This window comes from Fringilla coelebs (genome assembly GCF_963513975.1).
Source record: "Fringilla coelebs genome assembly, chromosome: 8".
NCBI classification, from domain to species: domain Eukaryota; kingdom Metazoa; phylum Chordata; class Aves; order Passeriformes; family Fringillidae; genus Fringilla; species Fringilla coelebs.
In genome coordinates, this window is record NC_140066.1 from 16,927,875 (window position 1) to 16,952,050 (window position 24,176).

General features: G+C 40.1%; 1 protein-coding gene across 5 annotated transcripts in view; it reads left to right on the forward strand.

The window, feature by feature from the left end:
• Positions 1 to 2,976: 2,976 nt before the first annotated feature.
• SORBS1 (sorbin and SH3 domain containing 1) overlaps positions 2,977 to 24,176 on the forward strand; it is a 161,465-nt gene continuing 140,265 nt past the window's right edge. For 3 of the 5 annotated variants that reach the window (XM_084210796.1, XM_084210811.1, XM_084210791.1), the window contains exon 1: positions 2,977 to 3,069. The gene's annotated coding sequence lies outside the window, so the exon portion shown is untranslated. Of the gene's footprint in view, positions 3,070 to 3,823; positions 3,917 to 18,872; positions 18,890 to 24,176 lie in introns of those variants that run through there. The other 2 variants (XM_084210812.1, XM_084210814.1) reach the window with 2 other exon arrangements.

The window sequence follows — 24,176 nt, forward strand, 5'->3', positions numbered from 1 at the left end:
GAGAGAGAGATGCCTGTCAATTGGCAATACTGTGAAGGCTGGTGGTTGCTCTTATGGGCCTCTACCTGAAGTACCAGCACTGCTAGTTTCCTCCTGGTACTTGTCCCTGAGAGACACTGCTCAAGAGAAAAATAGGGTTCAGTCTTTGCTCTGGGGCAGTTTGCCTAGGATGCAGTAGCAGTGGGGGATATTCATTCATTCAACCTGAGATGTCTCTGCATTGCATTCAATGCATGAACCTTGTGATGAAAGATTTGCTCCTTCTGGTAACATAGCTCTTTGCAAGAAGGGCTGAGTTCACTTCCTTGTGAAACCATTGGCCCTACTACACACTTTAAGCTCTCATGTTCATGTGTCATCTTAGACTGACTGCTGTTATTAGTTTGGCTGCTAGTAAGATAACAGTCCATTACATGCCTTTTTTAATACAGCCTGGACACAAGCAGGAAGGCAGACTTCCTGGTTTTGAGAGGAGCAGGAAGATGGGGCATTTCAGGAGACAAATGTTTGGTATTTACAAAATGCATAGCAGATGGGCAGCTGTAAAGTCACCTGCTGACAGCAGTGAGGTACAAAGCCCTCTCCTGTTTCAGAGGAAATGCTTGTTTCTCACAGATAGCCCAAGTAAGGTCGGAAGGGTTTTTATCTGCCTCAGCTACATGGGGCAGGCTTCAGGTTTGAGCATATTTTGAAAAATATCTGCTCTTATTTAAGTGAATTTTCAGAAAAGTCCAACAGCTTTTGAAAACTGGGTAATGTATGTAAGTGTGATTTCACTTAAAATCATCATTTCTCCATGGTTTGACTTGCAATTGCCTGCTGGTCTGGGTGGGACTAATGTGGTGGCCATGCCAGTGGTGAGGTCTTAGCAGACCTGACTCCTGTGTTGCCAGCAGAAAAGACCTACATTTCTGCATTCCTTGTGATCTTGTCAACTCATTTTTACTGTTCCACAGTGTCCACAAGCAACTGTATAATCTAAGGATTGTGGGAGTGGTATTTCAACAGTGAAGATAAAAAATACAGTCCAGAACTTCTAGCACTGAGAAGCACTAATGCATTAGAGAAGCAAAACCAGGTTTACTTTGTGCTGCTGGTAGATCTCCCTGAAGAATGAACCTATCCTGATAAACAGCTTTCTGCCTTCCCCACATAAAAACCTGGAACAGAATAGCTCTTCTAGATTGGTGGCTTGACATTCCTGGGTTCAGAGATGAACCAGCAAGTCCTCAGTCTAATAAAAGGTACTTGAACTGGTTTTTAGAAGCACTGTTTCAGGAGCATAGACAGGCAAACAGTGCTTGCAGACCCTGAACAGATCAGGGGAGAACAAGGTTACAATGTTTAACTATTTGTCTACCCACATTGCTCCTGGCTTCTGCCTCTGTTGCATGGAGATGTACATATAGACTTGCCCACATTTGGCATTTCAGTAAGTTTCTAAATTAAAAAAAGAGCATTTCAGCTATTAGGTCAATCCCAGGCCTTGTTTTCAATTATTCTCACAGATGGCAATTCTTATGATGGGATGTTTTGGGGGGTTTTTTGAGTGGTGGGATACCAGTGCATAAAATGTCAATTTTTTTTTCTTCTTGATGCTATTAAGCCTGGATAACATGAGGTTTTGTGCCTAAGTGGGTTCAATGGCTTTGGCAGGATGCCACAAATTTTATCACCCTTCTCTCCATTAGACGAGAGGGAAACAGACATCTATTTTCTGCCCTAGCTAGATTTCAGATTTGAGATTTCCCGGCTGTGCATTCTGCTCTGAGATGATGGTCACGTTCCCCTCTCCTGGGGATTTCGAGAAGCAGAGGGCTGCTCAGGATCATCACTGCAAACTTCCTGTCCCCATCTGGAAGGCAGCTAGCCTGCCTTTTGTATTTATTCATCTCTCTGAAATGAAGGAGATTACTCCAGCTGCCCTTGAGAGGTTAGTGTGCTTTTAGAGGGAACAAAGTTTGGGGTTAAACTTCCTTTGTGTCTTCTGGCCATCGAAAACAAAACATGTTTGATCTTTTCTCAAACAAATTTACAGGTTGAGATCTAATTAATGAATTTTGGCAATTGGTTTGAATTATTTGGTGATTTTTTGATTCATGCAGAGTATTCAAGAAAAGACAAACCACATTCTTATAGCTGTCAGTATATTAAAGTCAACAGCAACTTTGAAGGCGAAAAAGAAAGAAAACACAATGATAACATCTGAATAGGGAAAAAAGTCCACATGATGGGCCATGTTAGCCTGAGAAGGATGACATTCCCTACGTGTCCATGGTGTTTCTTCTTACACAGAGGCAGCACAGTCAGGCCATCTGTAGATTGGTACCTTCACGTGTTTTGTCTGTATGCTCTTAAGTCTGGACTGCCTTTCCTCCACTTTTGTGGAGTACCCAAGCTGATCTGGGAGTTGTGCCCTAAGCATTAATGAAACCAAAATAGTATTACTAATAGTAATATTAATCCAGTGAAAAGCAGTGTGCATGAGACAGGGATTTCCCCTCTCCTCTATTTGATCTTTTTTCTCCAGATGGAGCATTTAGTGATTTACCAGAGACCTCTTCCCCCTTTCCTTCGTCTCTTCCTCCCCATTCTTCAGTGACTTGTGTTACACACAATCGAGACACCCATGGCTGAGCGCCCCTTGCTCAGCCGTGTACCCGCCCGCACCGGTGCACGGATTCCCCAGCGCTCAGTCCTCGGCCAGTTTCACCACCCAGGAACAAACAGCGCCCGACACGAGCAACAGGTCAGGCAGGGCCCTCCACGCCCCCGTTCCCGGGCTGCCCGCTCGGGGGCCGCCGCGCTGCTGCCGCCTTCCTCCGCTTCGGCCTGGGTTCGCTTTCCCGACTGGGAAGCGCAGGCCCTCTTTCCTCCTGGTTCCCGACAGGGGCTCGCTCCGTGCCGGCGCCGAGAGGGTGGTTCCCGCGCCGCTGCCGCCGGGCGGGCGGCTGGGGGGCGGTGCCCATCGCGGCCGCCGCCTGCCGGGGAGCCGCGGCGGCGCGGACGGCTCGGCGCGGCTGCGGCGTCCCGTCCGGGCGGGCACGGAGGCTGCCGTGCCGCTCCGAGGTAAGCTCCGCTGCGCGGGTAACTTTGCGGATCGGCACGGGCTTTCGTAGCTATGGCAGCTGGTCATTGCTCTCCGTCTGCAATGGAAATCGCTTTGGCTCCATTTTATTCTTGAGATTATTTATACCCATAAGGACTAGTCGTTCTTTAAAGGGCCATTATGCTGTGGGATATTAGCGCCTCTCTGTTTTTCCTAGTATCCAGAGACGGTGTCGATGTTACGCCACAATTTTTGCGAGCCTGTATTCAAGCCTTATTATTTGCAGGTAGAATAGATTGCAGCTGCAGAGAAGTAGGTTTGGGAATGAGCTTCTCGTGCTTGTAAATAGAAGTGCTGTATTTCTGTCAGGGGGAAGGGGGAGCAGATTACAGCATTGCTTTTAAAATGAGAGGGAATGCGCACGGGCATTTTTTTGTATACCTTCGGACTCAGCAAACTGAGTGAATCTGGTGCGGGGAGTGTGTGTCTACTTGTCCCGAGGGAGCTAAAGCCAGGATGTATGCATTACGGTTGTTCATTCATCAGCGGCTGCAGATAATGTAATTACCAAGTCAGCGGCGCATGGATGCTGCCCTGCGTGCGACATGCTGAGAATACTGTACTTTAGGAAGCCAACACTTGCTGCAGTTTGGATAAAAGAGAAGCTGGGAATGGCAGGGCATGAAACCGTTGTGTCTTTGAGTGAAAAAGAGGCTACTGGTTGGTCTCACTCTATTGTTTCTGAAGATTTGTATTTTGTGTGCTTCTCTGCAGAGGTGTAAATACCTTTTGCAAGCAGTTCATAAGGAATTCAGGAATGAAAAATAATTGGCAACAGCTTCAGGTATCACCAGTGCCTCATGAATGGTAGGTGGTTTAAATGTCCGAGAATATGCAGTAGTTCTAGTCAAATCCTATCATAGAAAGGGCTTCATTTAGCTCTCAGTTTTTTATTTACAGATCAGATTCTGCAGCTGGGGTATGGCTGCCTCACTCCTGAGGTGTCTTGGAAGGGAAGGAAAAAAAAAATCACCAGCATGATTGCCATGGACACAACAATTCCTTATTTATTTATTAGGCTATTAGGGTAATGAAGAAAAGCCATGCCTGCCCTGCTGTGCAGATCTCATTTCAGCAAAACTGCCTGGGCTCCTGCTGTTACCCTTGTTTGATTTTTAACCAGTAAGTGCCCTAAGCTCGTGTCAGTGCCGTGGTTGTTACTCCTTTATGTATAGGTTCAATAAAGGAACTCCCAAATCAAGGGCACCTGACTGGAATCCAGATGGTTGATAGTGGGATTTGTTCTAAGTAGAATCTTTTCTTCACTCTTCTGCCAAAGATCAGTGTTTCCTTACTTGTAGTTGTTGCTTTTATATTCTGCATGGTATGCTGCTGCTTTGGGTAAATATTTGGTATATTAGTATTTCATTTTATTGATTATGCCACTTGAAGATTGTTCTCTCTTGTATGTCTTGATACCTTGTCATTAAAAGACATCTGTCCCAAATGCTTCTCTCTCTAAGACATTAGACAAGGCAAGGGCTGGTTTAGCTTGCACAAGGTTAGTGACTGATTGGTACCTCTTGGCTTCTAAAGGCTGGATCACATTGGTTCTGCTCCATGGGCAGACATACCAAAAACATGTATGTGTCACATTTGAATGTCCCTAATGAATCCCATTTCTTTTTCTTTTGCACTCCCCTTTTCTTCTGTAGGCATACTTATTATCTTTAAATAGGAATAGTTATTTTTAAAGATATTCCTGTTCTGTAAAGCCAATATAGATTCATATGATATTTCAAGTAGTGATATAAGTAGTGATATTTATAGAGTTAAAACACAGTACATGTGCCCTTTTTGGAATACATCAAATATTTTGTAAACAGACACAGAAACACTCATACACACAAGCTCACACCTAATGTGTTTAGAAGAAGAAAGAAACAGTGCCTAATAAATTTCACATTAGCCCAGGAGGCTAATCTAAAAGTCAGGAAGGTAAGAATTATGTGCTCCATGTGAGCATTATTAGCAGCTTCCTTTTTCTTTGATACATAAGTGATTCAAAGGGTACAAATGTAAGGGTTCTTCCAAAGAAAGGTCATGTAATAAACAGGTCTCTTCTTGTGTTTTCTGTTTGTAGGGGAGGGAAAATATTTGGAGTAGGGGGAAAGGAGAACTCAGAGAAACTTTGAAGCACTCTGCAAATGTTGAATTACAAGTTTACTGCTTTTGCAAAGGTTGAATCTGGGGGAAAAACAGGAATGTTAAACCTCTGTGAAAATTGCAAGTTGTGTTTTGAAGAATGTGCTGTGTATGTGGGTGCAGTGTATGTGTGCACACACTCGGGTCACTATTAAGACATGGCAGCAGATGCTCACAGAATTTACACATACTGATGTGTTACTGATACAGTGTGCTAATTAATTGATGAACCTACTACAGAATGCTTTGTCCAATGGTGTTCTGCAGTAGAGAGCTACACTGGTTCATTCTCTGTTCCTCCGTGTTTCTTTGGTGTTATTTTTCAGTTTTTTTGTACCTTGACTTTGCTAAATGCCCCTTTGGTCTTATGACAGCACAGTGCAGATGGGGAGACCAAAACAGTGCCCTTGCTGGTTCTGTTTGCTTTAAGCAAAAGCTATAATACATATCTCCTAAGATGGATGAACAATTGTGATATTTTCTCTCTCTGCTGAGTCCTTTGCAATGAGGCACAGAGGTTCTGTTGGTCTGATTCTGAAGTCTTCAATCTCTTCCATAATCCCATTATCTGCTGTGGTGCTATAAATGTGAATGAGCATTAAGGAATTAGGTTGTACAGTGTGTGTTGTTTGTGGTGCAAGGTAAGACAGGGTCAGCACTTTCATTGCTTAGTGTAATTTATATTAGAGCAGAGACTACCTATAGGATTATGGAAACTGCTGTACCTTTAAGAACAGACAAGTTTTCCGCTGAGAAGCTTGCCTTTTTTTTTTTTTTTTTTTTGTGTGTGCGTGTGTGAGATATTTGATTTGGATTTATTCAGCATTGGGAAATGCACTGGCAGCATGGATAAAGTTCAGTGTTCTTTGAAAATTGTTTTTACTTCGGGCCTTTGAAGTTCTCAGTCATGGGTAGGTTGTTTTAGTCTTTACTCTTATTGTGTGAAAGACTATGCTAGGGCTTTTACTTGCTGCTTAGGATGTCTGAGGTAGAAATATAAAAGCCTGGGTTTTCAACAGTGTTGGATACCCAGATGCTTTCCTTCACTTTTTTCCTTCTCCTTTAGTGACTGAGTCTGTATATCCAAAAAGGGCTTTATGAACCTGATCTTAGGCTTTTGTATGATTTCAGCCTCTGCTCCTTTGCAGACTGTATTGTGACCCTTCTGCTTGTCACAGTATAAGCAGGTTTTGGACTCAGTATTTGGATCAGTTATAGGAGAGGGTTTGGGAAGTGATGCTGTCATGTCTTCACACTCAGCCAAGAGAATGCTTACCCAAGCGTGACAATAAAGGCAAATTTGCTACTGTAGGTGTCTTTCAAAAAAGGTGTCATATGTGCTTGGGTTCATCAGCACTTCTGAATTTTTTTTGCATGAAAATTGATCCATGCCAAACTGCTTGGGCAGTGGTGGTCGGACACTTTGTGATAACTCTGCTGACTAGATACAGTCGTGTTTCACTCATTAGGGTTGCTAAAACAGACGCTATGTGCCATCACAGACAGAAATACTATTTAAATACTGGGAGAAATAGCACTTCTGTATATCCTTTTTCATGGTTTCACTAAGATATAATGAAGCATGATTAAGTAATTTTGGATTCTTGCATCATGGATGCTGTTCTTTGGAATGTGTTTAGGAAAACAAATACTATTAGATGAGAATAATGAGGTAGAAAAACTGGTTTGTGATGTGCTTCTCAGATCAGACACTTTGTATTGGAATTTGGGTGTGTAAATGCCCATGTGTCACTTGGTATTTTATTCTTTCTCGCTTTCTATCTTGACATCTATCTACTGTGTACAATGTAAGCCTGGGTATTTGGATTTCTTACCTATTCTGAGTAAGAGGAGATGATCTAGATTGATTGTTGGGCAAGTTGGCTCCATATCCTGTGTGAAGTCTCTCTAGCCACAGAATTACAGTGTAGCACTAAATCTGTTTCTTATCTACAAATGTGAGCATAGCAGGCAACTCTGCTATCACTTTCCAGTTGAAGGAAATGAGATGTGGAGAGGTAAGGCAATTTCTAAAAAAAAAATGTATCTTTTATATCCATAGCCAATCTTGTAACAGTTTATTGATGTTTTCCCTCTTCATAAACAATAAAAACTTTTAAGTGAGTGACCTTATCTTAGAAAGCAAACTGTTGCTAAAATTATTCTTTGCTAGGAAAATTTCTGAAATAATTCTACTTCCTCTTACACTGAGAAGTAAGAGAAGAGTATTTGGTGCTGTAACAGCTGGGGGTTTTCAATGCCTCCATCAAAATGGGTAAACGGGAAATGGTAGCATGCAGGAAAATGTAGTTTGTCTACAGAAATGATTTATAGCTATAATGGTCTTTCAAAGAATCAATTATTTGCACATAATCACAATTTGAATGAAATCTGCCCCAAGACCGGAAGGCTGTTCTGGTTTTGAAGGAACACTGCAACCCTCATTCACATAAGTAACAGAAGTTATATTTTTGTAGAGCAGAATGAACATAATTAGAATGAAGGTGACTGTTTGGAAAAGGAGACTAATGCCAGAATATGAGTTCATTTTTCTTTTTTACTATGTCTGTATCGATCCTATAATTTAAGAGTCAGAAGTAGTGGTTGATGAGTTATTATGATGAGCTTTGTGAATTTGCTACCACTTTCCAGTGTCTGCAGTGTTGCCATTACAAGAGATATACCAGTGGTGCCAGGAAGGCCAAGTCTAATGGTCCTTGGAATCAAATGCCATTTTATAATCACAGGCATGGTTTTTCCAAGTTAGGCAAGGTGAGTTAGGCGTGTGATGCCATAAGAGAGAAAGGCCAGATTTAGGGACTGTGCACTTAGACTTTTGCCCAGCTACATGTGTGGGAGTGTTAGCACTCACTTAGATCAAGACCACAGTTTAGAGGAGCTAAGAAAAAGCAATGAGCCCTGCATCAGCACAGAATCTTGTTTGACATAATCTGAAGTTATAGGAGGTGTTATCTTAAAAATATTCATATCAATTCATCTGAAATTTGTACAGCATTTATGGTGGATAAGGATACAATTAAAAAAACTAGGTAAATTTATAGATATTTATCCTTTTGTCATTGGTGTTACTTAAGCAAGAAGGAGTACAAGATTGAACTAGGTCTGTTTCCTGCTCTGTTTATTCTGTTGTGATGTGCTCTGACTGAGCTCTTTAAATACTGGGAAAAACTGTTCAAGTAAGACACGTCCTTGCAGTGGTGGTACTTGTAACTTCCTTCTATTGGTCAATTTTATAGAATTTTATGGAATGAAGTGTTGGTTTTGTAAATGGTTACTTTTCTGAAAACTTGGCTGAAATTTTTTGCCTGTGAAGTATCTCTAATCCTTATGGAAAGCCCCTTATGTTTTAGGGACAAGGCAGTCACAAAATATAAGGTGTACTGAGAGAGTTGTTAGTCGTACAGCACTGAGCTCCACAGACACTTGGATATTAAAGTGTGGTTGGCAGTTTTTTGCTTAACTCTGAATTGAGTTTTGTAGGGTCATGACAGGAGGCAGGAGAAGACCCCAGGAAGATTAGGTGACCTGTTGGTGTCTATGTTGTGCCTTGGAGGATGACCCAGTTCCTAGATGCTGGGTAATGAGCTGGCACCTGGGGTCTGCCTTCATACTGCCCCTAGCAAAAAGTCTGAACTGAGTGTGAGTTGAGGCTGCCTAAAAAGGCTGTGAGTCCTTGCAGCAGATACTGTAAGACTGTGGGCTATTTTCAGATGATTCTCACCTCATCTTGCCCGTCTGAAATTGTCACTGCAAGGATAGAATACTTGACTAGAGGCTGTACTATGGAAAGTCTCCTCATGATGCTGGCTGTTTCTAAGCTTTTCTCTGGCAATGCCAGCGGAGTCACTGAATGCTTATCCTGAGGTTCCTTCCAGGAAGTGAATCCAGTGCTCCACGAAGTTGTGAGGATACAATCTCTGTCTCCAGAAGCCTTAGAGATGCTCTTTGTGTGGAATTCCCTCTGTCATGGAGTGTGAAAGATATGGCATGTGGTTTTCAGTGATGTATCAACTTAGATTTACCAGTCACATCTTTTGTTGCAAAAAAAATTGCAATGAATTTCTGTTCACTGCCCTGTTCCTGTATAATGTTTCAAGAAGATATCTTCTCACAAACCTGTTGGGCACAAATCTGAAAAATCAGAAAAGAATATATCACATACACAAACATGTTGGGAGGCAGTTAAAAGCTATATATGCCCCAGAGTTGCAGCTTCCAGAAAAAATCATTAGACATCAAACAAGGCAGTTTCTCTTGATGGAGTGTGACATTTGAAGAGTGAGAAATAGTACTCTTATTACACATTTTAATAGGTGACTAGATATTTGGGTTTGTTTCTTGTCTTGAAAAGTCTGTGCTGTCAGTACAACTAGACTGAAAGCTTTTAGGCTGATTAATTATTAGAACAACCCACTAAATATTTTACATGCTTTAATTTTTTAATCTTATCTATATATACTTTTCTTCAAAGAGATTAAGATATGAGAGGAAACCTTACTACAATACGTGTTAAGAATTTATATAAATTCGTATAAAAGATTGGCAAGTGCAAAGGTTGTGTAAGTATTCTTTTTCTCACTCTATTTTTGCTTCAGTTTCTTCTCTCTTTCTCTATTGTACCTCTCCAAATCTTTTAGCTGGGTAAGTAACCAAATAACTTTCTTTTTTGAGAACTTATATGTCCAGCAGATGTGTGCTTCCTTCATGTAAGATGATACATGAATGTACAATAAATGCAAATCCATGTGGCAGAAAGTTTGCTTTCTAGAAGGTAGGATGTGCCAAGCAACAGTACTGTTATAAGTCTGGGATAGACACACAGTCATGAAGGACACATGGTTTGTGTCCTACCTTGCCATATTATTGGGCACCATCTCTTAGCACATCTGTGAGTTTTGAGTCTTTACAGCCAACTATACAAATGTACAAAAAAGTCATAGAATCTGAGACTCCAAACCTGGAAATCACATTTCCTCAGACACTGAAGACACTTGGATTTGAATTTAATATCTTGTGAAAGGCAAGAAAATACTTTACTTGCTATTCTAGCATGTGGATATTTCAAAGACCTGTACAAATTGTGTCGTGATTCTCCTAAAAGTGGTGCTTAGTTACACATACGGCAGTGCACATATGTGCACACAAATGACGTATTATCATTCTAGACCTCTTTTTCTATTTTACTGCCTGGATTCAAAGAGCACTGGCACCAGCTAAGATCAAAGTCCTCATAAGAATAGGCTTGTGCAAATATACCAGAAACAGCTTTTGGACTAAGCTAGTGGGAAGACTGGGAGAGGAAGGACTGGGAGAAGGATGAAAAGACAATGGGGCATAGTGCTGTTGACATGGACTCTTGCAGGAGGAATGACAAGAGGCCTGGTGGGCTTCACCTTTTCCTTTCCTTTGTAGTGTGGCTTTGGTCTGTGATCTCGCCTTACTGGGGAGTTTGTGTACTTGGTAGTGAGTCCTTTCCTGCTTCAGATAGGTATGAGGTAGCAGAAAAACCTAGCAGACATTCTAATCTCTCTTTTCTAGCAGTTCACATTGTTTTGTGAGATTTCCTTTGTGAGGACTTTCATAAGTAATACACTGCTTATTCAATTGTGAGATGTGTTATCCATAAAAAAATCCTGAAAGTACTGAAAAGAAAGGAAACTTCACAATGGCTTCACAGAGGGATTGCTGTCTTACTGGATTTATGACATACTTATGACAGAACAGATCTTCAAGCCTGGTTATACTTATTAACAGTAAGCTTTTAATGAAAGTGTTCTTAAAATATGTATAATTTTTTGCTTTAGTTTGCTGTGTGGTCTCTAGAACGCTGTTCTAAAAATATCTATGTTTTAATCACAAGGCTGTGCTTGTTTTCTTAAAAATTATTTCTACTTAAAAAAAGGAAACAAAACCCTTAGAGACCATTTCCTATTACAATTTCTGGATCACTGCACCCCATTGTATAACAAATGAATATGAATAGGGTTAATGACTGGCCATCAGTCTTTGTGTTTATGGTGTTGAATGAGTGATTATTAGACTTAAATCAAGTTACTCATGCTTTATTTCTAATTAGCTGAGAGATGTGATGTATCTTTACATGATTGTTGTGATCTTTTATAAAAACACTGGTTGGTATCTGTATTGGTGCTAAAACCAAACAGTAAGAACTCCAAGAGAAAGGGTTTATCAAGCAAGTAAACTAGGTGGAGCTCCTCGAGCTAGCAGCCATGGAGAGACAGAAGGGAATACTGTTACTTAGCTCTGAAGGGTAGAAAGTGGGATAGACTTAGCAGTCAGACATTCCACATAAAATCAGTTCAGTGCAGGAAATGAATGAGGCAGAGGTGTTCCTTCTCCCTACATCTGGCTTTCACTCATGGCACTCCTGCCAATAAGACTTTTTCCTCAATGTGCATATTTTGTATAGCTGTTTCTGTTTGGGTGGAATTTTGATTAAAAAGAATCCAGGTCTCTTGTTTTGCAATCAGTTTGCTGGCAGGAGTAGAAGCACCTTAACATCTCACCTCAGCTCCTTCAGCTTCTCCCTCGGAGAGGGTTTTACAGAGTCCTAATGTGTGCATTTGTAAGATTGGGAGATAGCGTCTGGAGGATCACCTGCTATGTTGTGAGGCCTCATTAAAGAGAGAACAACAACAACCCTTTGCCATCTCACAGCCTTCACTTTTGTTCTTTCCTGCTGTCCTGCATTGTTTTTTACGAGAACAAACAAGCTGTGAGGCGCTCAGATGCGCGTTATTTGTGCCCAGTGAAAACCATGGCGTTAGGCATGCGCTCATTGTGTTATCTGAACAAATGTTCTGCTGCTGATACTGCGCTCACTAGAGCTCAGACACTGGGTGAGCTGTGGTATTTTGTGACTCATGCTTCATCAAGCTGTAACTGCTAGCTGTTATTTAGCCTTTACCAGCACAAGGGATTTAATATCTGATCCAAACTTATTTGGCTTGATGGAAACAATATCTCATTGCCTTCAATCAGCTAGATTCATCCACAAGGATTTTGGGCTGAGTTGTCAGGATAGGACATTAAATAATTTCTCCCTTTTGATTTTTAAATTTCAGTACGTTGGTCTGGAATTAATAGAGTGTGAGAGAGACTCTGGAAATACTGTAATGGCATTGTAGTTGCTTTTGAGCAGCATTTGAGGCTCAGTGGATGGTATAGCCCATTACTGCCATACCACAGTTGACGTTTCACAGGAGATGACAAAAACACCTCTTGAACACCACCTTGTTTGGCCTGTGATTCTATCTACCACTGCAGAAATTCCCTGCTGTGAAGAGAAGATGTTTGTGATTTCCAGAGGTCAGCACAAGGGGAAGTTCCAGTCATGGGTGGTTCAGTGTTCCATGTGTCTTTAGGGCTTGTATAGAGTCCTCAAAAAGATATAGAAAAGCTCTGGAGAGTGCCACAGATACTACCAGTTCACAGTCCAGTAAGAAAAGACAATGTGGGCATCTCTATCTCTCCCTTCCAACACAGAAAATTTCCCAATCTTAATGTATTTAAATGAACATTTTAATTTACTTGTTGTCACTGAAGCTGTGTAAGTTTTCTTTTTATTGAATGTGACATTTTTCCTCCTTTTTCTCAAACATCGTCTTGCTGCCTCTTTAGGTGAAGTGTACTGTGTTGTTTGTTTTTTGCTTTTAACAACAATATAATCTAATTTACATAGTCTGGTATTCATAAAGGCTTGTAGTGCAGCCCTGTGAGATCCTGTGACTAATTTATGACATCTCCTTCTTCTATTATGGAAGTTTACAGGCCTTTGGCTAAGATATATGATAGATATTTCATAGATAGTTTCATTTCTTTTACAGGAAAACTAAAATTTTATGATAAATGATTTCATGCCTATCATGAGTTTTACGCCTCTACTAGTATTTTACAGTACAGTAGCAGCACAAAGACCATGAGGTCTCCCACCTTTCTGGTGAAGACTGGAGAAATCTGTAGGAATTTCAGGCTGATTACAGGCTTTAAGACCCATGTGTTCAGGATGAAGGAGTACATTCCCTGCTATGTAAGCTAAAGCAAAATCATTGTTAGTGGATACTAACTCAGTGCTCAGCAATTGGATCCCATTCAGGTTATACACTCATATAAGTCAATTCGGTGAAGCTTACTGAAGTGAAATCTACTGTTGAATTAAAAAAAAATCAAACATACTAATTGTATATAGACTCATGACCTTCAAAAATATCATGCTGCTTCTCTGGCAAATCAGCTATGATAAAAATTCAGTCGCCTGGCAACAGAAGTAATTTGGGAGTCCTGAGTACAAGGACACCCCAAAGCCTCTGTTTGCCTTGTAGCATTGAGTGACAAGAAATCCTCACTACTTGAGCTGCTGGATAGCACAGATCTCCTTGTCTTGGGTGACTCCATCCTGAACTAGCCTTTGGTTGACGGTTAGCTCCTCAGACAGAGCTTAATCCTGTGAAAAGTCTGCTTTACATGGCATCTTGCCAAGCCATGGCCTGTCCTTGTATTAATTCAGATTTAATTAATGAATTCTGTTTCTAATGGCTTAATAAACTAAGGCCAAGTCTGAGAATGCAATTAATTTTGTAGTTGGAAAGGCTACTACTGAAATGAAGACCATTTTGCTTCAATAAGGAGCATTGGGATCACTGCTTTTCATTATTAAGGCTCTATTAGAAGAGAGTCATGTTACCTCCTCTTGTCATCATATACGTGCATAGGTACAGGTGATAATTCACCTTCTGCAAGCTGGTGACTGAGTGCAGGATAGGTGTAGGGGAAAGTGTTCAGCAGCAAGCTTAACTGAGCCTGTCTCAGCAGCCGTCCTTTCCTCCCTGCAAAGTTATGCCCACGCTCTAGTTGACACATGCTTTAGAACTGGGCTCTCTGAAGCACCTGTCACGCCTCTTGATGTAGTGTCTGAGAGGGGAGGTTTCTATTTCCAGCTCTGTTACTGATATAGTGCAGGGTGACATGTAAATTTCACAACATCCTTTTATGCTTCCACTCTCTCCTCTCTGAAGCGGCTGAAGGATCCAGCCCAGTCAGGGTAGCCTTCTACTGTGCAGTAGGAACCCTGGTTTATTTGTGCTAATGTCCAAGATGATTTTGGAACAGGAGAGGGATGTTCTGCCCGCATCTAATATGTGAACTTACGTGAAAACATGAATTCTGCCAGAAGCAATGCTGATGGCTCAGTGCAAGGCAGTCCCTGCTAGGTGCATGCTGACTGTGGTACCATCCACAGCAAGTAGCTGGTGAACTCATAAGAGATAATGTGAGCAAGAGATCTGGTTGTCTTTACCTGGCTTTTTGTAAGTGTAGAGAGCCATTAATTCTGGCAACATACACTAATTCTGGATATACCGTAGAGTCACAGTTCCAAGCATCTGTCGTAATCTACCCCAGAAGCATCTGTGCTCCCTGTAGTGAGTATAGGAACTTTCACCACATGTGGTTTATGGGAGCGACTTTTGAGTCACTGTGAGTGGAAAGTACAATAGAACTGTGAGACACTATCTTTGTGGGAAAAAAAAAGGTCATTGCATGAGTTGATTTAATCATCTTCCTTTCCATAAGCTTCCACGCTAAATGCTGGAACTTTCTACATTTTGTTTTGTTTGGTCAGTGCTTTGTGCAAGTCTGCTAGTGACAAGGTTTTCAGAGGCAGTGTATGTTTTCTTTCTATTTTGCTTTCCCCTCTATGAAATGTTGAGATAAACACTTTTCTAGACACTGATTGGTTGTGGGACATATGTTCCTGTAAAAACTGCAATTTCCCACTGAGGTCTTCTGTTTCCATTAAGCTTTCCATGCTGTGTGTGTACAGTGTGCTATCAGACACACTGACCTGAGGAGCTGCATTGTAACCTAGCTGGATACAGTGCTGATGCTGAGGCCTGAACCCAAAGCATCGCTCGAGTACTTGGAGCCTAACCTGATGCCAGATCTGAGTGGGAGTGAGAAAAATTTCTTTTTTAGTTTTATCCAACAAAGAATATATGCAAAAAGTGTCCTGGTATGATCAAGAGTAGAAGACTTGTTTATGCTCACATAACAGTGATAGCACAGGAAGACTCTGCGCCAAATGGACCATGTAATAGAGGAGCATGTATTCAATCATTAATCACACAATTCAATTCACTGTATACCCCAGCATTAAAAGAACTGTTTATTCCCCCAACCATTCTGTACTTCAGACACTCACTTTATGTGTGAAGGTAAAGTTAACAAGTGCCATGGATCTTCCCAAGGTCCCTGATGGTTCCTATAGAAGGACCTCTGTTGCTTGAATTTCAGACTGGATGATGATGAATTCACTCAGTATGCCACAGTATTCACATCCTTGGGTGTGAATTACATGTTCAAGCCCTCTTAAAATACTTAATGGAAGCTTACTCTATTTTTGTTAGCGTTGTTGAAGTTGACCAGCCAGTGACTTAAAGGGTATTTGGGTCCGTCAGTTTGCATCTAGCTCTTTTTTTTCTTTTTTGTAAAGGCCAACTCCAAATCAGTCGGGGATGTGGATGTGGCAGAATTAGCTTTTGTTGTGACAGCTGGCCTAGCACGTATCACAGATGTGGGCTTATGTTGAAAGAAGGACTGTACACAAAGTTCACTGCAACTATAAAAATAGAGGTGGCTAGTCTCCCTGCTGGGAGTTGGGCTCTTGTGCCTTGAGCTCTCAGGTGTGGATGAGGAGACCCTTGTGCTCTGTGCTGACCCAGCCAGAATAGGAGGGCATGGACAAGGAACAGCAGAATGATCAATTGTGCACTTTTCTTCTTATTTCATCATAGCCTTCTCTAGTTACCCTGAGCCATTAGTTACCCAACTCCAACTGTAGAAAGCATCTACATGATTAGTCCTTAGTTAAGTTTTGATATCCAAATTAGGAAAGCTGGAAGCACAAAAGCAAAGGAGCACAAGGAAGCCAAAACCAAATACTGTTAGCTGAAAGAAGAAGGGATTCTGCGCATGAACTCCTTTCAGCTGGACTCTTATGAGCAACTGGTTTTCTGCCTTTAGCTTAAAAATGATTTTTAGATTTTTTTTTTTTAATCCAAAGCAATTCTGTTTGTTATACAAATTTTATTATAACTTCCCTTTTGGCCACTTTAATATTTAATAAGAAAATATAATTCTGGATTTAAAAATTGTGCGTATGATATGCTTGCGGAGCATCTGGCTCCCTGCTAGATGTTTGTCCACTACCAGAGGGTTGTTAATTTCTATTATCCCCTGATATTTATAATGCACTAAATATATAAAATATTTAATGTTCTTCTGGAGACTTCTGCAAGCTATCATTAAGTAATCTATAAAAGATAAAAAGTGCACTTGTGATTTATTATGCTTTTTTCCCCATTTTATATAAAAAAGGCCCAAAGGGTCCCTCTGTTTTGTACCTCTGGTTTTCTTCTAGAGAAAAGCACGTCAGTTTCCTTTTATTTTCCTTTTTAAAAAAAATAATTTCTTCCGGAGTACATGCAGTATTGATCATCTGGTAGAAATATCTCAGGGTTGTTATAAGAATGGAAGTTGGCTAACTGTCCAGGGAAGAAATATTTTTATTTTGATTGCTTAAAAGTTTAAAACAAACAAATAAAATCTCCCAAGTTTTTGAACACCTGAATAAATATTTGGGAGAAAAGTTGCTGTTTGCCAGAATGTAACAGAATGTAACAGCTTGTTCAGATAGATGTCTGAAGGAGCTTTATGTCTAAGACATCTAAGGAGACTACAGAATAAGATAAGTGATATTTTAAGTAAAAGGAGCAAGGCAAAAAAAAAAGAAATTTGAACACCTCTCCCTCTCTTTTTAAAGTTTTCAGGCTTTAGGGATTTAAGAAAGAAAAAAAAAAAAGAGGACACAGAACTAAAAAGGTCATCTTTTATGTATTTTACCTTGGAAGTGTGTGTTATATATATTTAGACTGATAAGCAAGATAGAATTTATGGTAGTCAATATTGACTGATTTGTTGAACACATATTTTTGTATGAAATTGGCCAGGCAGCCGCTGTTTGCTGGAAGTAAAAAAAATCTCTGAGTTGCAACTTTTTTTTCCCCCTCACCAGTTGTACAGATATCTTCATAATTTCTGTTCCACAGAACATGGAGGAGTTTGGAAAACATCTTTTTTTGCTATTATTGATGATTAGTACGTACTCTGGCTTTGGGGAATTATTCCATTTCTTTCTGCTAGAGGATTTTGGTTTTTATCAGGCCCTAGTCAAGCCACTGTGCCTTGCTGTGTAAAACCTGACTTTGATAAAGGATCATTGTTTATATGAGTGTGTTGCTGGGGGTGATGCAGATGCACACAGCTGAAGTGGAGGGAAGGGCTGAGAATGCTGCTGGGCACAATCTGTCTGGCAGTACAGACCAGGATTGTCCTCCTTTCCTAGGAAATAAGGTAACTCATAGAGTCGCATCCTGTCCTTCAGTTCCAGACAGAAAACAAACTCTAGACTCCTGCTTCTGTCTTGCTTAACTCTATGTATTTGGTTCATACTGTGTTTGTAGGTATGTAATGTCTTCTGGGAACTGCTTCTCAATTACCTAACACAGCTAGCCAATTTAATTGATTGATTCCCAGAGAAGCTTAGAGCAGTATAAAAATGAGATCTCTTTTCTTAAACCAATTTATAGAACAGAAAGCATTTTCCCTTGGATGTTTTTGGGGATTATAAAGTATTCTGCTAGTGCTTTGTGATGGGCTGTTTTTTGGTTGATTTGTATGTCTATGTACTCAATGCTCTGTAGGATAAATGGTAACTGTTTAAACTGTGAGAATTATCCTGAGTCCTCTGCTGCATTTGGAGTAGCTATTGAAGAGTGTTGAAAATCATTATCTGCTTGTTAAGGTATTTGTGCTTTTGGAGCAAGAGCATGTGCCTGCTGTCCTTGCTGAAGAACTGTGAATGATGTGAGTACTGTTCCATTGGTGAAACCACAGGTAACTCACGTGTTGTTTCCATAGTTTAGAACCTTGCACAGTCTTAGTGCAATAAGGTGCTCCTTTGCACGAGCTGGTGGTTTATAAATACTCCAGAAATTCCATGGGGAACATGCCTCTCAAGTGCTGCTTTATGAGAGAGAACAACCATGAGAAGACATTGAGGAGAATGCAAGAAGAGGAAAAATGTGAATCTTTACTGCCTCGGCTCTTCCTCACATTGTTGCTTCTATCTTTAGGAAATGGATGAGAGGGTGGCACTTTTTTCCTGTACTGGTTTACACTATTCAGGCCTAAGTTCAGACAAGATTAGAAGTAGAAGTTTGACCAGGATTTCAGCAAATTGCTGTCACTAGAGCTGTGTTTGATTACTCCAGTGCAATCTTTCAGATCTGTGGTTCTGGTGAACACTGACACTAAACTGGTGAAAGCAAACTTGCAAAGTTAATATAAAATTACTCTAATGCCTTCTCTGTGTGAAATTCACCATCCCAGCATGCTGTGAAGGAAACCCTGTGGTGGATACCATATTTTTGGGTGCTGTAAGGCTGGTAACTGACTAGAAAGCTATCTTTCTAGGTACTTCAAGATAGCCCAGAATTCCAGATCCCTGTTTTTAAGAAGCACAGGAAGAAGAGTTTGGTGAGTTTAATTCAGTTGGTCATTTTTGGCCTTAAGGGCCATCATCATCATGAATTTGGAGTGATCACTGAAGTGTATTTTCCATAGAGTACAGTGACTGTCCATTTTCTTTGGGGGAAAATGCCTTTGCTTGCTTTTATCTCCTGCTTCAAGGAATCTGACTATTCTGTATAGAAATTAAATTTTGTTCCTTCTATTTCTGAGCCAATTCAGACCAGCAAAAGCCCCATCCTTATGCCTGGACAGTTCACATTCTCATCCTTGTCACTGAGTTTCTAATGCAAGTTTAGGTGATGCTGCATGAAGCTCCCATGAAAATGCCTGCATGGAGAAACTGAGTTGCAGTAATTACATCCCAGTAGCCGTGCTGCTATAAATGTAATTGCAATATGTAATTAGGGTGATATGGAACTGTATTACTCACATGGGCCCTTTTTTTAATTAGAAATGTGTGATTCTATTTAAATTCTCAGGTGACCTAATCTAGTATAGTCACTGATGCCTGCAACTGAGGCAGAAATGCCAATGTAGTCATAAAGGCCTTTATGCTTGGTTCACTGAACCTCACACCATTTCACTCTAACTTGTCTTTCAATCTAATCAGTCCGTACTAGAATTTAAATTCAGCATTTTTTAATATATTGTCATGTTTCTGTCTGGAACATTAGACACTGGTCTTTTTATTTCCTCTCACAAGCAGCATGATGGGAACCAGTAAAGAGGTCAGTGATAATATGAGGTTGTTTAATGATAGACAAGAGCATCTATAAAAATTCTGTGACTTTCATATATGGATATCTCTACAGCTGATCCCTCCTCTCCTCCAAAATAGTGTCTGAATGCTCTCAGAATTCTTTTTTGTTTTCCTATTCTTTAATGAGTAAGGTTTGAACCCAAATCTGAGCATCCTTTAAGATTATATATGTATGGTATTTTAAAATTGAGATAAAAATGGGATGGCTTAGGCTCAGATTTAAATTAGTTAATTAGTTATTGATATTTTTCAGGCACTTAAAATTGTTTATGAAGTACTTCAGATGATTAAGTATGAACTCTTCTCTCCTTTCCACTCTCCTTAACATGCTTAGAAAAGGAAAAATTAAGATTTCTTTTCATTACAATACTGAGGTGTCCTATTGCAGGATTATTGCTTCTCTGGAAAACAACAGAAGGAATTTTCAGAGGGAAGCATTAAAATGGGATTTCTAAAAGTTCTCAATCAAACAAGAAAAACTGAAATATAATAAAGATTCAAACCGTCTAATATATGAAGTTATCTGAAAAACAAAGCAAAACATTGATTAAAACAAAATTCTTGAGTTGAGAAAGGCAGCTGCCCTGATTTGTGAATGTTTAGCCATAGCCCAATTTTCAAAGTGGTCATGAAAACTCAGCTTTTATTGCACAAAGATTCTAAGATAGCTAAATTCTGCAAATTGAAGCCCAGAATGACTTGTGCCACAAAAACCTTAATTCAGAGCTCATTGTTGCAAGTCTTGTATCTTTAATGAGCTATAGTGCAAGTCCTAAAAGCAAGTAGTTCTCTGTGTGGCTGTTATGAGGCACAAAAATCATCCATTGAAGTTGTCCTATGATAATGATAAAAATATGTGTCAGCCCCAAGCTGGTCAGGACCTGCAGTTGTAGTTTCTATATCCAAATGTTCTGTGTGAAATTTCTCCTTTAAACTATTACAGTTGTATTTCCTCATCCATGGGCTTTGAGTCAAAATTCCCTGCTTCTGTAATTCTTTGTTGGCGGTGCTGCTATTTTGAAATTTCATCTGAAGTAATACTTAGCAGCTCTTTCTTGCTGGTTTTGCTATGGTCCTGGCTAAATGTAGGCATTCTGTTTTTCCTAAACACTCTTCGATCCTAGTTTAACATGTAGCTGTCTGCTTATTTTTCTCTTTTGTTACTATTGTTCTGATTTCTTTTTCAGCCAGGCTTTTCATTCTTTTAGCAATTATTCTGGTGCATCTAAGATTCTGGTTATTGAGTAGCTTCTCCCCCTCTCGCCTGGGCTGCCTGGCACCCCTTGCTAAGCCTGTGCTCCTGCTGATGTCTGCCCACCACTTTACACCTTCATGAATTCACAGGTGAAATGGGGAGGAGGGGTTTTCCCACCAAATCCACCCCCACACATATGTCATGGACTGAAACATGCTTTGGTGAATGTTTATGATGGTGCTGCACCAGGACACCGTGAGGAGAGAGATGTGTCTGGGTCCAGGGAGGGGGGTCAGGTATGGGGAACAGGGTCTGCCGGGGGTGTGTTTCACGTGGTTTTGTAACACTTTCCACTTGGTCATTTTTGCCCTTCAGTTTCTGTGTAAATCCTCATTAGGCTTTATTTACAAACATTCAGAACCACTTGTGAACTGGAGCTAAAAGGTGAAAGTCTTATTAACAATTTGTCATAATGCTGTGTGCTGATGGTGAGCCTTTTTCTCTTGTTCCCAGATAAAATGAGTGGTTGTACACAGTGTACTAGGAAGTTGTGAGGGTTAATGACTCATCCACCATGCTCTGAACATACAGAGTGCTTGGAAGGGATTTTTCTCTCTGTATAAAGATTTTGCATTTTTGATATGAGTTGAAGGGTTCAAGGAGATATTTTGAAAAGCTTCTCTTTGTATCTAAGCTGCATGTTCCAAGAGTTTCGTGTGGCTATTGTTGCAAAGTTTATTGGAAAAATAGTGGGAGGACTGTCCCCATTTAAGTTGCCTGAGTGGTAGAAAGGGCAAAGCTTACAGTGTTTTCAGATGAGTACAGCCAAAATTCTGCCACTTGACTTGGGCCTGCTCTTGTTTGGTGAAATTGCAAGTAGAATCTGAAAATGTTTGTTGTGAAAGAAATTTGTAGGAATTGTTGTATTTTATACTTTTCCTTTTTAAGTAGAAACAATATAAAGAGCTTAATTCAGAACAGAATAAATCTCAGTGCTGTTGCTATGTTTGTATAAAACTACACTGCTCTGCTCTACATTTGCTATTAAACTGTTTATAATAGTTAAAATGTCATTCCACAAGAGAGTTTGGCTTAGGATTTCTTTTCTTAGGCAGAGAAAGCCATTTTATTCCATGTATGGACCTGGTCTCTCAAAGCTATTTTAGTGAGTAGCTAGAAAATATTTTTTAGTGAGACATGATTTCATTTGTGTTTATGTGCATTGGCCAATTTAATGAGGGAGCCACACTGTTCTGCAATTCTGCTCTGTATTGTACCCGGGGAAAAACCAGGAATTTTTAGGTGCAGCCTGGATTATGTGCTTTTTAAATACTTTTTTTAAAAACCACATCTTGAAATCACTGTATTCTCAGTTTAGCTACTGAAGAATGAAACCCTTCTGTGCCTGGAAGAGACTCTGTTAAAAAAAATACATCCCCAGTTGGTGTTAATCAACATTGCCTTTAACAGAACCAAGCCATTTTTAAACTATTGCAGGCACTGATTCCAGCTTTCGCATCTCAGCCTTCAGAAAAGCATTAATTTCTCTTGTTAGAGCACAGTGACAGGAGGGTGAAGAAGATCCACTGGTTCTACAGTGGAATCAAAAACCTTTCTGTAAACTTTCATCCTTTGGACTATATTGTGGCAGATCTGCAAAAATCGGATGCAAGGATATGGGATAGAACTGTACTACTCTGGGAATGGCAGCTGGGTATTTGCTCCCAGGACAGCTTCCCAAAGGGAAGGATCCCCAGAGTGGTAAGGGAATGATATATGTTTGACTATGTTTATATTTTGGCACTATTCAATTCTTAAGAAATAGTTTTCAGTCTTTTTCTGTTTGAGGCACTATTGGGTGTTTGTTTAGAACCCTCCCCAGTAATTGATATGATGTGATCTATTAACTTAGGGGAAATGTTATAAAAGTGGTGTTTATGTATAGTAATACTAGATAGAATTAGAAATAGTAGTCTTTTATGCCATTCAGTACTCCTTTGAAAGTGCAGAATCTGTAAGTAGCAAATGGTTGCACTAATAAGGCTGCTCAGTCTCTTCAATATATATTCTCGAAAATCTTTTATTCTTCTTTCAGGGGATTTGTCTCTAGAATTAAAGGGCAAATTGCACCTCTGACAAGACATGCAGCCTTTGTGTTGAGACTACTGACTGCTGACATCCATTGTTATAATCTTTATACTTTAAGTGACCTGGAGTCAGATTTTCAAGGTATTTATTTGCTTAAGAGCCATTAGACTCTAAATGGGATTTCAGAATTGCCTAAGTAAATTAGAATCCTAATTCACACTGTAGATCTTATTAGGAGACTTCATGTATCTCCAGGTGCCTAAACACCTTTGTATAGCTGCCTGTTGGATGCTGGGAGCTAGCTTGGAAGCATCCCTCAAGGCCTTGGCAAAACAATAGCCGAAGCACAACAGTTTTGACAGACTTTTGAAATTAGTAATTCAATTCAAATTACTGAAGAAGAGGCGAAAGGCTTTGAATTTGTTGTTGATGTTTGTTTTTCAAAGTGCTGTGATTCACCAGTTTGTGAGCCCATTTTTCACTGCTGGGCTGGAGTGGATGTGTGGCTGATAGGATGCATATGTAGCCTGTGCCACTTGCCTCACCAGCTGGGCTTAGTCTGGAGCCATGTCACACTTCTGTTGATGTGAATAAAGACTTACAACAGACATTAGCAACTACAACTACATTGTCAAATACACCTGGAATTTACTGGCTGCTGAAGAACGCATCATTAAAAGTTGTAAAGGTAGAGAAGTCAAGAGAAGTCAGAGAAACCTTTATTAACTTACAACAATGGTAGAGAAGCTCTCAGTAATAAAGGGTGGCTCTCTATACCTCAGGGCAGGACCACTTGGTAAAGCTTTTTGTATTTGTTGTGTTCTTAGAGCTGATGGACAAAATCTTTTAATCTGAAGCAGCAGAGGTTCATATTTCTAAGTTAAAATGTTTTGTCTGGGAATGATATTCCTAGTGTATTCTTTTCTTAGAACAAAGGAGGATAATCAGTAGCAAAACACAATGAAGTGTTGTTGTTGGTTAGGCACATTGGTGTTGAGAAAAGACCACGTGTGGTAAAATTTAAGCTCCAAATTCCAAAGAGCTATTTTGTCTCAAAAGCCAAGTTTGAAATGTCAAGACAAACTCCCTTGTTTATTTTACTGGGAATTTCACAGGTGCTGAAAGGCATGAGATTCTTAATAGCAGTTAGGTTCCCAAATACCTTGGACCTCTCTGAAAAGCCTGAGTAGAAAAAGTCAATAACACTCTTCTGAGAATGTACCACATGGAGAGGACAAAACACCTGTTTT